This window comes from Lepidochelys kempii, chromosome 1 (assembly GCF_965140285.1).
Source record: "Lepidochelys kempii isolate rLepKem1 chromosome 1, rLepKem1.hap1, whole genome shotgun sequence".
NCBI lineage: Eukaryota > Metazoa > Chordata > Testudines > Cheloniidae > Lepidochelys > Lepidochelys kempii.
Genome location: NC_136380.1, coordinates 247,850,308 through 247,866,241, shown reverse-complemented (window position 1 = coordinate 247,866,241; position 15,934 = coordinate 247,850,308). Strand labels below are relative to the sequence as shown.

General features: G+C 46.5%; 1 protein-coding gene across 3 annotated transcripts in view; it reads left to right on the top strand.

Moving 5' to 3' along the window:
* PTN (pleiotrophin) overlaps positions 1-15,934 on the top strand; it is a 116,891-nt gene that overhangs the window by 63,589 nt on the left and 37,368 nt on the right. Inside the window, exon 3 of one of the 3 annotated variants that reach the window (XM_073322138.2) lies at positions 891-1,031. The exons of the other annotated variants lie outside the window; for them this stretch is intronic. The gene's annotated coding sequence lies outside the window, so the exon portion shown is untranslated. The remainder of the gene's footprint in view (positions 1-890; positions 1,032-15,934) is intronic. 3 annotated transcript variants of the gene reach the window in all.

Here is a 15,934-nt window from a genome sequence, read left to right as displayed (position 1 = left end):
ATTTATTTGGGCATAAGTTTTCATGGCCTAAAACAACCAGTAGGCAGGGCCGCCAAGAAGATTCAGGGGGCCTGGGGTCTTCAGCGGTGGGGGTTCTTCCGCTCTGGGTCTTCAGGGCACTTCACCGAAGACATGGAGCGGAAGGACCCCAGCTGCCGAATTGCCACCGAAGACCCGAAGCGGAAGAAGCGGCGGCGGATCCTTCACTCCGGATGTATTCGGCGGCACTAAAGGATGTGCCGCCAAAAACTCTTGTGGGGGCCCCTGTGGGGCCCGGGGCAAATTGCCTCACTTGCCGCCCCCTCTGGGCGGCTCTGCCAGTAGGTCACCAGTGAATTGCAGTGAGCTGTACTACACTGTTTTTATGCTGGAGTTCTATATTTCAGTATGTAATATTGGAAATGCATTTTAAAAAGAACTTATACATTAATAGGAACCTCCTTTGATAGGAACCACTCTGAATCAAAATTACTTTCCCACTGAGATTTTAACTACTTTTAGAGCTGTTCCCACTTCCTGTCTGCGGGCAGAGAATGCAAGCTTCCTTTACCCTGAACAGAAACCTCTATTTCTAGGGCCTTGCATATTTATTTTGCAATTCCATGGCCATGTAATATGTTCCAGAATTCACCACTTGCCACATAATTTTGCTCCAGAGTCTGAGTTTTCATTAAAATGATTGTTTTTAGCCCCCATGACGATAAAGATTATACTGAAAAAGTTAATCAGGTGTAAACTTAGAATTTCACCTCCTGAATCTTTAGACAACATGGGGAAAAAAATCTGTGAATTGCTCTATTCATCTTTATAAGTCATTAACTCTGACTGCGTAAGTAAGGATGACTGCGTAAGTGCCAATGTTGTTAACTATTTCTCTGCCTGCCTTTTAGAAGAAATATCCAGCTCTGATGTTTACTACACAATCCCAGGATGCCACAAGTCTAATTCTCCTTTAACCAGCTGCCAAAACCTCCAGCTTCCTCCCAACAATATCTGCCATGCAATTAGACCCAAAGGTCAGATCCTCAAAGGTATTTAGGCTCCTAACTTCCTTTGCTTTCATTTGAGTTCATATTTAATTCAATATAAACGCCTCCATTTAGACTTCTATCTCATGCTGCCACAGAATTTTCAATATATTCACCACAATGCCACAGACGCCAGGGACCTTGCCACAGAATTTAGGTCCAGAGTGTGTGAGGGCCTTGCCATTTGGATTTGAAACAGGATCTACTATATTTTTTAATGGATTGAGGATGAGGAGATGGGAAAGCTTTGTTTTTGTAATTTTCCTATACTTGGTAAGAATACAAGGTTCCCGATAAAGCATTGAGAAGATTTCCAGCTCTGTTCGTTTTTTTCCTGAATAGGATGAAGGGAACATCCTGAAGGGATTGTGGCTCACTATGGAAATGGCTTAAGTAAAACATTGCTCACTTTCAAAAGTACCGGCCCACAGGTGGAGAAGGGGTTCATTACACCCACTTTTGGTCCTAGCTTGGTTGCAATCCCAGAGCAAGCACCATCAAACTGAGGTGATGGAACAATACATTGTGTTCAGTTCTCTTCTTGCTTCATTTCAGTTTCTAAGTAGTTTCTAAGTTTCTACGCAGTTTCTAAGTAGAAACTTCATAATATTTTTTCAAAGTGATCTGATAATTTTTTTGTTTGCCCACTGCCTGCTCTCAAGATGAGTCCCCACTGTATTACCAAATTGAGCTGTAACAGTACTCAAGCTTCAACACACCCACCTTCTCATGAGCCAGTTTAAAGCTCCACTCAACTCAAATTAGGTATTTGTTGGGATCAGGGTGGGAGTCAGGTTACGAGTAACACTGGATTTACTTCTTTAGCGAACTATGTTGTGAAGCTACACCCTTAGTTCCTTTTACACCTACTGCCATTCCAGCTGAGGTTGACTGATATAGCGACAATGCTCAGGGGCGTGAAAAATCCACACTCCTGAGCTCTGTAGCTGTGCTGACCTAACCCCTGTGTAAAGGCATCTAGGTCAACAGAAGAATGCTTCTATCAACCTAGCTACCATCACTTGGGAAGGTGCTATTCCTCCAGCAGCAGCAAACCCTCTTCCATCACTGTAGACTGCATCTACACTACAGGGTCATGCTCGCATATTTATGGCACCTCAATTGTGCCACTATTTCCCGTCTTGCACAGATAGATATCCTGAGCATTTCCAGCCACCATTCTCGGCTGGCGAAACTGATGCAGGAATCATGGCCAAGATTTTTTTGTTCTTTTTAAGTGACAAGAGATTACTGGGTGCCTTAATTATTGCATGTCCAATTTAGGGCACCTTAAAGGGGCCTGATTGTCAGAAAGTGCTGCGCATTCACTCTCTGAAAATCAGGCCCTTTTAAGATGGACACCAGGAAGGAAACATTTCTGTGGTTTTGCCTTACATCTTTTTCCCTCCATTTTCTGTTAAAATGTTTTCTGCAGATAAAAAGCTGCCCTTTTGTCTTCATCAGTATTCCCGGTTTGATTTTTGCACAGCTCAGGAAGCTGCTTTCATTGGTGAAAGTTAAAATGATACCAAGAGTGAAATCTTGGCTCCATTGAAGTCAATGGGAACCTTGCTATTGACTTCAATGGAACCAGGATTTCACCCTTCATTGCACAAAATCTTACTAAAAATTTATCATTAAACTAATAAAAATTTCACAGGAAATATTGGCATTGAGAATATATTTTTCTAAACAATCTCCACTGAACTCTCGAAATTACCATGAATTTTTGCTCTGCCCTCATATTCATAAATATTGCAGCTTTCGCATTGCAAATTTCACACTGCTCTGTTTATTAATCAGTGAATTTTCACTCTGATGCGGAATGCTGTATTGACTTACCACCTAGTGAGATGGCTGAATTTTACTAGTACTAAGAGCAAACCACCTTTTAAACCAGCACAATAAGTTTATTCTTTCCCCCCAAAGAAGATAGCAGAGCATAAAAGGAAGATGCAAGTGCTCTAAGGCGGGCAGGTGTCTTCAAAAGGGATACAGGTCTCCTGCTAAGTCCCCACTGCTTTGGCGATTGTTTTTTCAATGGTTAAGTTGTTTAGGCATCATGAGAGAACTCTGTGATCTCAAGCAGCCATAAGGTGCTGACTTGACTCAGTATGAGATTCCATCCAGAAATGATGTCTATTTATATAAGGATCCAGGAACCCCAGAGGGAGGGGAAGAATCATTTGGGATTAGACAAGATGAGGCTTTTATTACACTTCAAAGGATAGTTAGAAGAGCAGGGGGAGACAGTGAACATCAACTACACAGGATATTTGAGCTAATGAGGTTTTAAAAAATATTTTTCAAGCATATTTCAAAAGACGATAAGTAACAGAAAATTGAGTGATTAAAGTACACACACATGGAGCTTGTGGGGGAAGTGAAAACTGGCACAAGGAAATGGCAGGTATGTTTTATGGGGTGGCAGTGTGGCCATCATGCATATAATCGGGTAGCCTGGCCCTTTAAGGGAGAGGGTTCTGGAGCAAACGGACCCTAGGAATTGGCAGAGGCAGCTGCTGGAAAAGTGGAAATGGTCTCAGGGCGGGGTGGTATCTTCAGGAAAACAAGGTTACCATTTCTTTGAGGGCTCAGGAGCAGGAGCCTTGTGGGGCAATTAGGGTTGCCAGCTTTCTGATGGCAGAAAACGGAACACGCTTGCGCCACCCCTTCCCGAGACCCCACCCCTGCTCACTCTATCCCCCCTTCCACTGTCACTTGCTCTCCCTCACCCTCACTCACTTGCTCATTTTCACCAGGCTGGGGCAGAGGGTTGGGGTGTGCAAGGGGGTGAGGGCTCTGGCTGGGGGTGTGGGCTCCAGGGTGGGGCCAGAAATTAGGGGTTCAGGGTGCAGGAGGGGGCTCAGGGTTGGGACAGGGGATTGGGGTGCGGAGAGGGTGAGGGCTCCAGCTGGGGGTGTGGGCTCTGGTGTGGGGCTGGGAATGAAGGGTTTGGGGTGTGGGAGGGGCCTGTGGGTAGGGCCGAGGGGTTCAGAGTGTGGGAGGAGGCTCTGGGCTGGGGCTCTCCCTCACCCTCACTCACTTGCTCATTTTCACTAGGCTGGGGCAGAGGGTTGGGTGCAGGAGGGGGTGAGGGCTCTGACTGGGGGGTGCAGACTCTGGGCTGGGGGCCAGAAATGAGGGGTTCAGGGTGCAGGAGGGGGCTCTGGGTTGGGACAGGGGGCTGGGGTGTGGGGGGCATGAGGGCTCCAGCTGGGGGTGTGATGTCTGGTGTGGGGCCAGGGATAAGGGGTTTGAGGTTCAGGGGGACACTGGCCTGGGGCCGAGGGGTTCAGAGTGTGCTCTGGGAGGGAGTTTGGGTACAGAGGGGGGCTCAGGGCTAGGACAGGGGGCTGGAGTGTGGGAGAGGGTGTGGGGTGCAGGCTTTGGGAGGGGGCTCAGAGCTGAGGCAGGGAATTGAGGTGCAGGGGGGCATTCGGGGTGTGGGCTTCGGGCAGCACTTACCTCAGGTAGCTCCTGGAAACAGCTGGTTTGTCCCTGCGGCCCCTACGTGCAGGGGTGGCCAGGGGGCTCTGCATGCTGCCCTTGCCTGCAAGAGCCATGCCTGCAGCTTCCGTTGGCTGTGGTTCCTGGCCAATGGCAGCTGCAGAACTAGTGCTCGGGGTGGAGGCAGCACACAGAGCTTCACTAGCCACCCCTGCGCCTAGGGGCTGCAGGGACGTACTGGCGGATTCTGGGAGCTGCGTGGAACCTGCCTGAGCCCTGCTGCATCACCAACTGGACTTTTAACATCCGGAAAAACGGACACTTTGACACCCTAGGTACAGTCAATTACTAAACCAATCAAGGCACACCCTGGGGAGGGAAGAACGGCTCCAAAGGCTTCCTGTTCTCATTGTTGGGGTGGGAGGGAAGGGGAAGGGTGTCTGTTTACCAGTGGACCTGCAGACCCCCAGAAGAAAAAGGGGTGACCCTGAGTCATCTTTGCAGGTTCTGCAAGAGGGATGGAAGCCCCCAGGTCCCCACAGGAAACCCTAGGAGGAATGACTGGCTATTAATTTTTTTGTGTGTTTGAGAACTTTATTTTGAAAGACTTGTGGTCAAGGAAATAAAGGGAGAGAGTGGCTCCGGGTAGTGAGCCCATCCCAATGCAAAGTGTCTGTTGTTAGCAGAGGATGGGGAGTTGTGTTCTTCACTCCTTTCTTTGGCTCTTGTCGATGAGGCACACGCCACACAACTGCCTTCTTAGCATCATGGCAAACAACATGTCCCACAGTGTTGCCATTGCTTCCTGATTTGCAAGTGGGAGACAGCCTCTTATCTAAATCCTGTTCCTTTTTCACTAATTTCTCTTACAGAAAATGATTTAAAACCCAAGCCTATTCACACATGACAATCATATGGTGGATGAAAAACAAAACTCATTTGCACAGTACATTCTGTTTTCGTTGAATTAATTTTCTCTTTCATTTCTACACAGCTACCCTGTGCTTTTTATTTTTAGTTGAAGCAAGGAAGCAATTTCCAGGAAAAAATAAGCAGGGCTCACTTGCCTTCACAAAAATTAATAGAGGGCATAGGTGAAAGGTCACATGCTTTCAGCTTAAATAATTTTCCGATGGCATTGCATATTCTTTGGAGCTGAGGGAGAGGTCGGGGTAGAAAGGAGCTGGGGAGGTGTAATGAGCAAAAGAGATTAAAATGAGAACTAATTTTCTTTAGGGGTATAAAGTATTTTGAAAAACTTAAGAAAAAAATAAATATCTGGAATTGAGAGTCATGAGAATATAAGAATTGCCATACTAGGTCCATCTAGCCCAGTATTCTATTTTCCAACAGTGGCCAGTACCAGACACTTCGGGGGAGTACACAGAAGAGGGCAGTTGGAGTGATCCACCTCTGTCTTCTCTTCCCAGCTTCTGGTAGTCCAGAGGTTTAGAGTCACCCTGAGCATGGAGTTGCAATTCTGACCATCTTGGCAGATAGCCATTGATGGACCTATCCTCCATGAACTTAGCTGGTTCTTTTTTGGATCATCTCAACATCCCATGGCAATGAGTTCTACAAGATTAATTGTGCATTGTGTAAAAAAAGTACTTCCACTTGTTTGTATTAAACCTGCTTTGTATTAATTTCATCGGGTGACCCCTGTTTTTTTTTGTATTGAGGGAAAGCTAAATAACACTTTTTTGTACACCATTTAAGTTGGGTTGCCAACTGTCTAATCACACAAACCCCGACCCTTCTCCAAGGCTACACCCATACCACGCCCCTTTTCCGAGGCCCTGCCACATCTCACTCCAGCCCCCTTCCCTCTGTCACTTGCTGTCCCCCACCCTCACTCACTTTCACTGGACTTGGGCAGGGGGTTGGGGTGAGGGACCTGGGTGTGTGTTGCGGTCCAAATACAAGACAGAACAAGGCTTTAAGCAAGCAAGCAGGCTGGTCTGCCTTGTCAGCTTTCCACCCTCTCTTTTATTCTCCCCCTCCTCCTGCGCATTACATACTCCAACAGATAAAAGGAATACACTGGCTTTGTTTAATATTCTTATTTACCAATTTCTGTCTACCGTATTCCTTGCTCTCGGGCCTTGAGCCCAGTCCTGGGAGGCTTCCCACGGTTCATGTCCTCTGGGCGAGTTTCCAAGGTTCATGCCCTTGAGAGGAGCCGTGTGTGCACTGCTCCTACACAACACTTAGGGTGTGCCCTGAATATTGCCAAGTGCATGAACCCTGCATGAATCCTTCAGGTGTGGGCTCTGGGTTGGGGTGTGGGGCTGAGGGATTTGAAGTGTGGGAGGGGGCTCTAGGCTGAGCCTGGGGCAAGGTGAGGGAGGGGGTTCAGGGTGCAGACTCCAGGAGGGAGTTTGCGTGCAGGAGGGGACTCAGGGCTGGGGCAGGGCATTGGGATGTGGGAGGGGGTTTGGGGTGCAGGCTCTGGCCAGGTGGCGTTTACCTCAGGCGGCTCCCAGAAGTGGCAGCATGTCTGGCAGCGGCTCCTAGATTTATGGGCAGCCAGGCAGCTCTGCGTGCTGCCCCTGCCTCCAAGCACCACCCCCATCAGCTCCCATTGGCCGCAGTTCCCCGTTCCCAGCCAATGGGAGCTGCAGAGTCAGTGCTTGGGGTGGGGATAGCGCACAGAGACCCCATAGCCGTGCCTCCTCCTAGGAGCCGTTGCTGGACATGCTGGCTGCCTCAGGGAGCAGTGTGGAGCCAGGGCAGGTAGGGAGCCTGCCTTAGGCCCACTGCGCCACCAGACTTTTAGTGGCCTAAAATCTCCCAGATTGACTTCAGTAGCCTCTGGGAGATTGAACCTGATTCCGGGAGACTCCCAGCCAAACCAGGAGGGTTGGCAACCCTAATTCAAGTACCTCAGTCAATTCAAGCACAGTAAATGCAAGGATATAACAAGGATTGAAGAGTAGAAATGGATGGAGGCTGACACAGATTTGAGGAACCTATTGTTTCATATAGCTTTGCCCAGATGACTTGATAACTTGAAGGACTGATAATTGGTTGCAGAGTATTGCTCCAATCCTGCAACTGTCTGCATCTGGGAAGATCCCGGTGTCCAGTGGGACCCTGCTCAAGTCAGTAGGGTCCTTCATGGGCACAGGGGCCTACGTAAGTAGTGCAAGATGCTGGATTGGAGTCTAATTCACTACATGGTTAATCATTTAAATACAACTCAGAAGAATATCATGCACAAATTATTACAATCAAATAGCTTTTCAGTGGCTAATGTGGGATAATAACACATAGCCCTATAGCGCTTTTCATGGCTACTCTCACAGCCCTTTGCAAAGGAGGCAAATATCATTAGCCACATTTCACAAATGGAGAAACTGTGGCACAGAAGGGTGAAATTACTTGTCTGAGGTCACCCAGTTAAAAAATTCCCATTGGTGCAGAAGGAGAGACATACATGAAGACTGACTGAGAATGAGGCAGAAAATCTCAGCCTGGTTCCTATTGGACAGCTCTTCATGTCACAACAAAAGTACCATCGGAGAGTGTTGCTCAAACCATTGTCAGTGCATCGTAACAGGGTAGTTATTGTTGCTCGGGCTGTTATGATTTATGCATATGGGAAAGAAACGCTCTCTTTTACTGACAATGCCCACAGTACAATGAATTAGTATGGACAGTGCTTAAAGTAAATAGGAAGAGAAAGGGGAGCTTTCCCTCCACCAGTCAAGGAGGAAGGGGATCTATGGACTTGTTGCTTTTAGCTGAGGAACAGAGCTTTGCTTCTCTGCCTTTCCTTCCCTCCCTTCCTGGAAAAAGGAGGTATGAAGTCAATGGCAGCTGCACCACCTACACTAGAACTGACTTTGGTTCCATATTATTGTGGTTATTAATGATTTATGTTACAGTCATGCCAAGTTGCCCCAGTCAGGGATGTGGGCACCATTGTGCTAGATGTTGCACAGGCATGAAGTAAAGAGACAGTCTCTGCCTTAATGACAGGTTTCAGAGTAACAGCCGTGTTAGTCTGTATTCGCAAAAAGAAAAGGAGTACTTGTGGCACCTTAGAGACTAACCAATTTATTTGAGCATGAGCTTTCGTGAGCTACAGCTCACTTCATCGGATGCATGCCGTGGAAACTGCAGCAGACTTTATATACACACAGAGAATATGAAAAAATACCTCCTCCCACCCCATTGTCCAGCTGGTAATAGCTTATCTAAAGTGATCATCAGGTGGGCCATTTCCAGCACAAATCCAGGTTTTCTCACCCTCCACCCCCCCACACAAATTCACTCTCCTGCTGGTGATAGCCCATCCAAAGTGACAACTCTTTACACAATGTGCATGATAATAAAGTTGGGCCATTTCCTGCACAAATCCAGGTTCTCTCACCCCCTCACCCCCCCTCCCAAAAACCACACACACAAACTCACTATCCTGCTGGTAATAGCTCATCCAAAGTGACCATTCTCCCTACAATGTGCATAATTAAGGTGGGCCATTTCCAGCACAAATCCAGGTTTTCTCACATCCCCTCCACCCCCATACACACGCAAACTCACTCTCCTGCTGGTAATAGCTCATCCAAACTGACCACTCTCCAAGTTTAAATCCAAGTTAAACCAGAACATCTGGGGGGGGGGGGGGTAGGAAAAAACAAGAGGAAATAGGCTACCTTGCATAATGACTTAGCCACTCCCAGTCTCTATTTAAGTGAGTTTGTGTGTGTGGTTTTTGGGAGGGGGGTGAGGGAACCTGGATTTGTGCAGGAAATGGCCCAACTTTATTATCATGCACATTGTGTAAAGAGATGTCACTTTGGATGGGCTATCACCAGCAGGAGAGTGAATTTGTGTGGGGGGGTGGAGGGTGAGAAAACCTGGATTTGTGCTGGAAATGGCCCACCTGATGATCACTTTAGATAAACTATTACCAGCTGGACAATGGGGTGGGAGGAGGTATTTTTTCATATTCTCTGTGTGTATATATAAAGTCTGCTGCAGTTTCCACGGCATGCATCTGATGAAGTGAGCTGTAGCTCACGAAAGCTCATGCTCAAATAAATTGGTTAGTCTCTAAGGTGCCACAAGTACTCCTTTTCTCTTTGCCTTAAAGCGTTACAAAGGCAGTTAATGACAAGACAGAACAGGAGGATGAAAAAACACAGTGGATGGGGTGGGAGAGCAGGAATAGGTGGTAACAATACCATGAACATCGTAACATGTAGGCTAGCTGTGTCCACAGGGTAGCTTGCCCTGCCTAGCCATTACCACCTGGCTGTGTTCTGAAGACATCACAACCAAAGTGAGTATTAAGGAAGATAAGATAAGTGGGCTTACCAATTTTGGGGAGAGTTCATGCCATTCATAAGAGCTGGCATGAAGTGATTGTGGGAGAAGTGGACTATCAGGGAGAGTGACACAATGTAAAGCTGGTGTGCAGTAAAGGTGAATCAGACCCAATGGCTCTGACTTGGTCTCACTGAAATAGGAAAATGCAGAAAATTAAGGCAGTTACTTTTGTATTCTCCCCATGGAATTTCCTGGCCTCTCTGGGCTTGAGTCAGATCCATTACTTTTAGTTTCGTATTTAATACCCTTTAAAATGTCTGCACAAAGAAACCGAACATAGATTATTATTAAATGTTTATATTTTCAACAAATGTGCTTATTGTGGTGGTATGGGGGAGGAGAACAGGAGCAAAATCACTGTAGCAGAAATGGCTTACACAGGACATTAAATGAAGAAGCCACAGGCACAAAAAAATGAACTAAAATAGCAGCCTTGGTTTTGTAGGGCCTCAAATAGATGCAGAGGTCCATATTAGTCACTGCTTGATAGCCACCAGCAAGGGCCACTTGACCACCACCTCAAGGTATATAGAGATGGGAGGATGTGTGTGTGTGTGTGTATGTGATGGGACTCTGCCAAAGGAAATTACTTGAACAATATAATTGACCTCACTTTGCCTCTAGGAGATTGATTTTGAAGACAAATTATAGAAATGTAGGCCTCGATGTGCTGGTCTGGGATCTACAGATGAATAACAGCCTCTGTACCCATGCTATGTTTAATACAGGTCAGCAGGAAGGGGGACTACTCTTATAGGGACAGCACTAGTCTCTCCCCAAAGCTTTTAATCCTCTGCTTAAAATTCTCTGGAGGAAAAGTATGTATGAAAAAGATAGACCATACTAGGAAACTTAGTCAATGACATCTGAACTTGGGGAAATCTATCTTTTTACTGGAGTAATTAATTTCTTAATCTCAACCTTTGTTATTAAGGTGTACATGAGTGTGATAATGTTGGGAGGAGGAAAACCGCATGGTTATCATAAGAGCCAGGGACTGATGACACCGGCTTGAGTTGAGCCAACCATTGTGTGGCCAGGTATTGTGGACACTTTTTCCCCCCATCCAACTATGACAGTTGAATACTTCAATACTGCTGCTATTGCAGATCCTGAGGGGCCCCCCCTCCACCTCTGTCCCCAAAGAGGCCTGATTGTCCAATGCAGGGTGTTCAAAGCTCCCTGAAAATGAGCCCTCTTTGAGATGTTTCAAACTAGACACTCAGAAATGGAGACACCCAAAATATCTAGTTGTTTTTGGAAATTTGGACCTGCATCTATTTAGACTAGTGGTGGACAACCTGTGCCTATGGGCCACATACGGCCCATCAGCTTAATCCGCTGGCGGGCCACGAGACAATGTTTACATTGACTGTTCGCAGGCATGGCTGCCGGGAGCTCCTAGTGGCAACGGTTTGCCATTCCTGGCCAATGGGAGCTGCGGGCAGCCGTGTCTGTGGACGATCAATGTAAACACTGTCTCATGGCCTGCCAGTGGATTACCGTGACAGGCAGTAGGTTGCCCACCACTGACTTAGACTCTCAGTTTAATGGTTCTTTAGCCATTGTTCCTTCGTCTTGTATTTGCACAATATTTTGTACCCTGTGTTAGTAAGGGTGTGTGTGTGTGAGAGAGAGAGAGTTGATATGTGGGTAAGGGAAAAACATACAGTAGTAAGCAAATGTTTCAAATAAAAGTGCCCCACTGAGCATAGCAAAGGGCAATTGCTTATTTACAACTTTCAGTTTATTTACAGTAAAGCTGGTTGAATTTTCTGAATGAAAAGTTTTCCTTAAAAAAATGAACATTTTCATAAAAAAAATAGTTGACATTTTCAGAATTTTTGTTTCTCAGGAGAGTCTTTGTTAGATTTGTTTCTAACAAATGTTTTCATTAATTGAAAACAGTGTTTTTCATTAAATGAGTATTTTCTTAAATAAAATTTGCAGTACTCGGTTTCAATAGCTATCTTTGTTTTTTTAAAAGAAATAGAATGATCAATTTCATGAACATTTTTGAAAAATAAACAAAAATGCATCTACAGGAACTCCTCACTTAAAGTCAGCCCGGTTAACATTGTAGGTTGCTGATCAATTAGGGAACTAGTTTAAAGTGGTGCAATGCTCCCTTCTAACATCGTTTGGCAGCCGCCTGCTTTGTCCACTGCTTGCAGGAAGAGCAGCCCATTGCAGCTAGCTGGTGGGGGCTTGGAACCAGGGTGGACCGGCAGCCCCCTATAAGCTCCCTGCTCCCCTAAGTTCCCTGTGCAGCTGCCTAGCAGGCTATCAATTGCCTGCAGTTCAGCTGTCCCTCCCCCCACTGCCATGTGCTGCTCCTGCCCTCTGCCTTGGAGCTGCTCCCCAAGCCTCCTGCTTGCTTGGCGGGGGGAGGGAGAAGAAGAAGAAGGGGGCTAATGTCAGGGTGTCCCCCTCCCCCCTGCTCCTGCACCCCGCTTATCCCATCTTCCATAGAGCAGGGGGGACACACAGACAGAGGGAGCTGCTGCCTTAGGCAGCAGCTGCTGTAGGTCTCAGCTTGCTGATTTAATTAACAAGGCAATGTACTGATCCCACTCTTCATACTTAAAGAGGAAATGCTCATCTCTAGCTCTCAAACACACACAGGGTGTGTGTCTCTGTGACTGTCTGCCCTCCCTCCTTTCCTGCTGCCTTGTAGAGTGTGAGAGTTAACCCTTGAGGGCTCAGCCAATTGCTGGTTCATCATTTAGCAGTAAGGCATTCCCTGGGAAATATCCCACCCTCTGACTCCTCCACCTTAACCAAGCTTCACAATCATCATCGCTGTGTACCAGTATTAAATTGTTTGTTTAAAACCTATACTTTGTGTGTGTGTGTGTGTGTGTGTGTGTGTGTATAAATATAATATAGTCTTTTGTCTGGTGAAAAAAATTTCCCTGGAACCTAACCCCCTCATTTACATCAAGTCTAATGGAGAAATTGGATCCGCTTAACATCGTTTCGCTTAAAGTCACATTTTTTAGGAACATAACTACAACGTTAAGTGAAGAGTTCCTGTATTTTGAACTCTCAAAATGAAACAACTTTGAAAGCAAAAAACTTTTCTTGAGTTTTTCCATGGTTTGACGAACTCTAGTTCAGGGTCACTTTGAGAATCATCTGCCCCATTAGAAAGTTACTGTTTATTTCCAGCAACATAGGCAGAAAACATAATATGGTTAGAGCTGATGATGCCTTCCAGGGAGTGGGAAAGAGGAAAAATGGTGACATTGATATGAGTGAATGGAAAATCTGACTAGGCAGGAGAATGCCACAAATGGATGGAGCCCCATCTCCTCAGGCTTGTGATCTACTGGGCCAGGAGAAAGCAGGTCCGCTTGATAGAGAACATGAACTGCAATTTCCTAGCTGGCCTATCTATTGGTTGATATGTGTGCATCAGGGGAGTCAGGACTCCGTGTGTTTCATGGGGGATGTAGTTCAGCCATTGAATCCACATGCAGTTTTGTCTACTGAGTCTTGCAATGCATGTGGGAGATACAGTCCTCCAGGGAGCCCATAGAAACAATCGAGGCCCAAACTAGAACTCTCATAGGGCAATGCACCCATGATAAGGAAATGCAGTTTCAAGGTTTTGTTGAACTAGTTCAAAATAAAATCTTCCAACCTTATTGAAATGAAGTGTTTTGAAAATTTTCCATTGAAAACATTGTTGAAACCAATGCATTTCCTCAAAACATTTCAATTTTCATGAAACAGCATTTTCTGATGGAAAATGGTTCTGTTGAAAATGGTTCAACTAGCTATAGTTTTGAGTTTTATGGCAGCCCAAAGTATGATGTACATTGAATGACAGAATTCATGCAACCATGGACCCCTATTATCAACCCAAACTATGAATTATGCCCAAGGAACTGGAAGTGTTAATGTCTGCTGCATATCTACCTGCTTTAGCTTGATGCTGAAGGCAAACATGCAATCAACTATGCAAATATCATAGGCAAGGAGAACTGTGATCCACAACCAAACTAATTACTCTGGTTTATTTACTTGAACAAAGCCAGATTGGGTATGTTAATTGGGCATTATTTAAGGAAATTTGATCTTTTCTTTTCTTTTCTTTTAATATTAATCACTTTTTCCCTAGGTTCTCCTTGTCATGTAGTTCTCAGTTCCCTTGTTCATTTTATATCAGTGTTGTTCAGCCTGGAGGCCTCAGGTCTCTACATTGTGGCCCGCCAAGGTGATTGCATTCAGAAGCAAATGTGTATTTGATTGCAAATTGAAAATGTGTTCCCGAAGCTGCACCCTTGGATTTTAAAATGGAAGTGTTTGAATCAGCACTGCCACCAGGGGGCACTGCCTCTCACCATTCCCCTGTAGACCCAGAAGCTGTTCTAGTGTTAGTCTCTAAGGTGCCATAAGTCCTCCTTTTCTTTGTGAGCTCTGAGTAGCTGGTGTCAGCTGCTCAGCTGCTCCCCTGGTGATTGCTTGCTGCATCACAGGAGAGTAGCTCTAGTTGCTCCATTATCTGCAAGGCTGTGGGAGCCTGAGAAAGAGTAGGACAGGAGCTCAACTGGCTCTGTCAGAGCCTAGGGGACTAGTGCACTCTAACCTGCACTAAGGTAGAGATTCAGGGAGCTTTAAACAGTGGCTGATTTTCAATTTCTCTTTTTACCTCCCCCTGCCCCCGCCCCATCCTGCCGCACACGTCCACCCAGAACAGCCCGGGGGCGGGGCAGAATAAGAGAAATTGAAAATCAACCGCTGTTTAAAGCTCCCTGAGGCTGCTCTGACTTGCACCAGCTGGCAGTGGTCCTTGAAGGACTATAGACTGGGTGGGGAAAGCTGTACCACAGCACTCTCTAGCCATTCCCCTTCTCTGCTCTTGGCATGTCCCTACATCAAGGCTAGTGGGATGGAGTTGTAGGAGCTGACTATAATGACTATGCATGCTAGGGACCAGGGCCAGCCCTAGACCAAATGGTGCCCCAGGTGAGGAGCCTCTCTGGTGCCCCCACTCCATTTGTTAAACGTTTGAATACCTTACAGCACCCCAAGCCCGACACCCCCCAAGCTTGGCACCCCAAGTGGTTGCTTGCCCCTAAATCCAGCCCTGGTAGGGTCTCCCTCACACCAGGGGAAACCTCCCTCAGGGGGCTTGTGTGGTTTCCCTTCCCTTTATGCCACCTGAGCAGAACAAGACAGAGAATCTGCACCAAAGCATTGATTGTGGCCCCTTAACCTCTGTTCAACTCTTGGACTGAAGAAGTTGGACACCACTGTGTCATAAATCAATATTTCAGAATTGCAGGATTGTCTCATGAGATAGAACCGATACCACAGGAAGGGTGAGCACGGGGGGGATGCATAAACAGATTTGTCCAATATCCTTCCTTTGCACATGCTATTCTTGCTGGGGTCACACTTGCAATGCTTGTTAAAGGGGTGCAGTATGGCACTTGTTCTCCTGTGTGGTGACACCATGTCACAGTTTACATCCTGAATTGTCTCTAAGCAACAAAGACCTGTGGACATGGAGTGAGAAAGTAAAGGGAGGATGGGTGCAGGGATGTGAGTGAGATGGTAAATTGCAGCAATTTGCGGGGTTAGGTGAGGGTAAGGCTTCCATCTTGGTATGGTGGCATTGAAAAGAGCTGCTCTTGCCCACCATCTCCAGGGAGTTCTGGCCCTGAAAATGAAGTGGGTGTCTGATCCAAGCACTGAACTCCTTCAGTTCTTTTTGCCTTGGCCACTTCTTTCTGTTCTTCTCAAGGTTCTTTCCTCAGTCCTTTGGCTTCCCATTTGTCCCAGGGGTGCTTATACAGCCTTTCTGCTTTTCTCTCTCTTTCTAGTCAGATTAAGCCACTCCTCCACAGGATACTTTTCCTGTGACCAACCCCAAGCTAACTCTTCCTGCTTAACTATATGCTCTGATGGGCCTGGGTGCAAACAGTCCCTCTAACTGGCAGGTTAAGCACGTTTGGGGTGGGCAGGCCGCTGCAGGGAATTAACCCCTCCCCTGCTTGAACTAATGTGGCCTGTGCCCATCACAGGCGGCAATGTGCCAAGATGGTGAAGAAAGTCAGGGAGATGAGTGTGATGGTAAAAATGGGTTGAGGACTAAGAGGAGTTGGTAA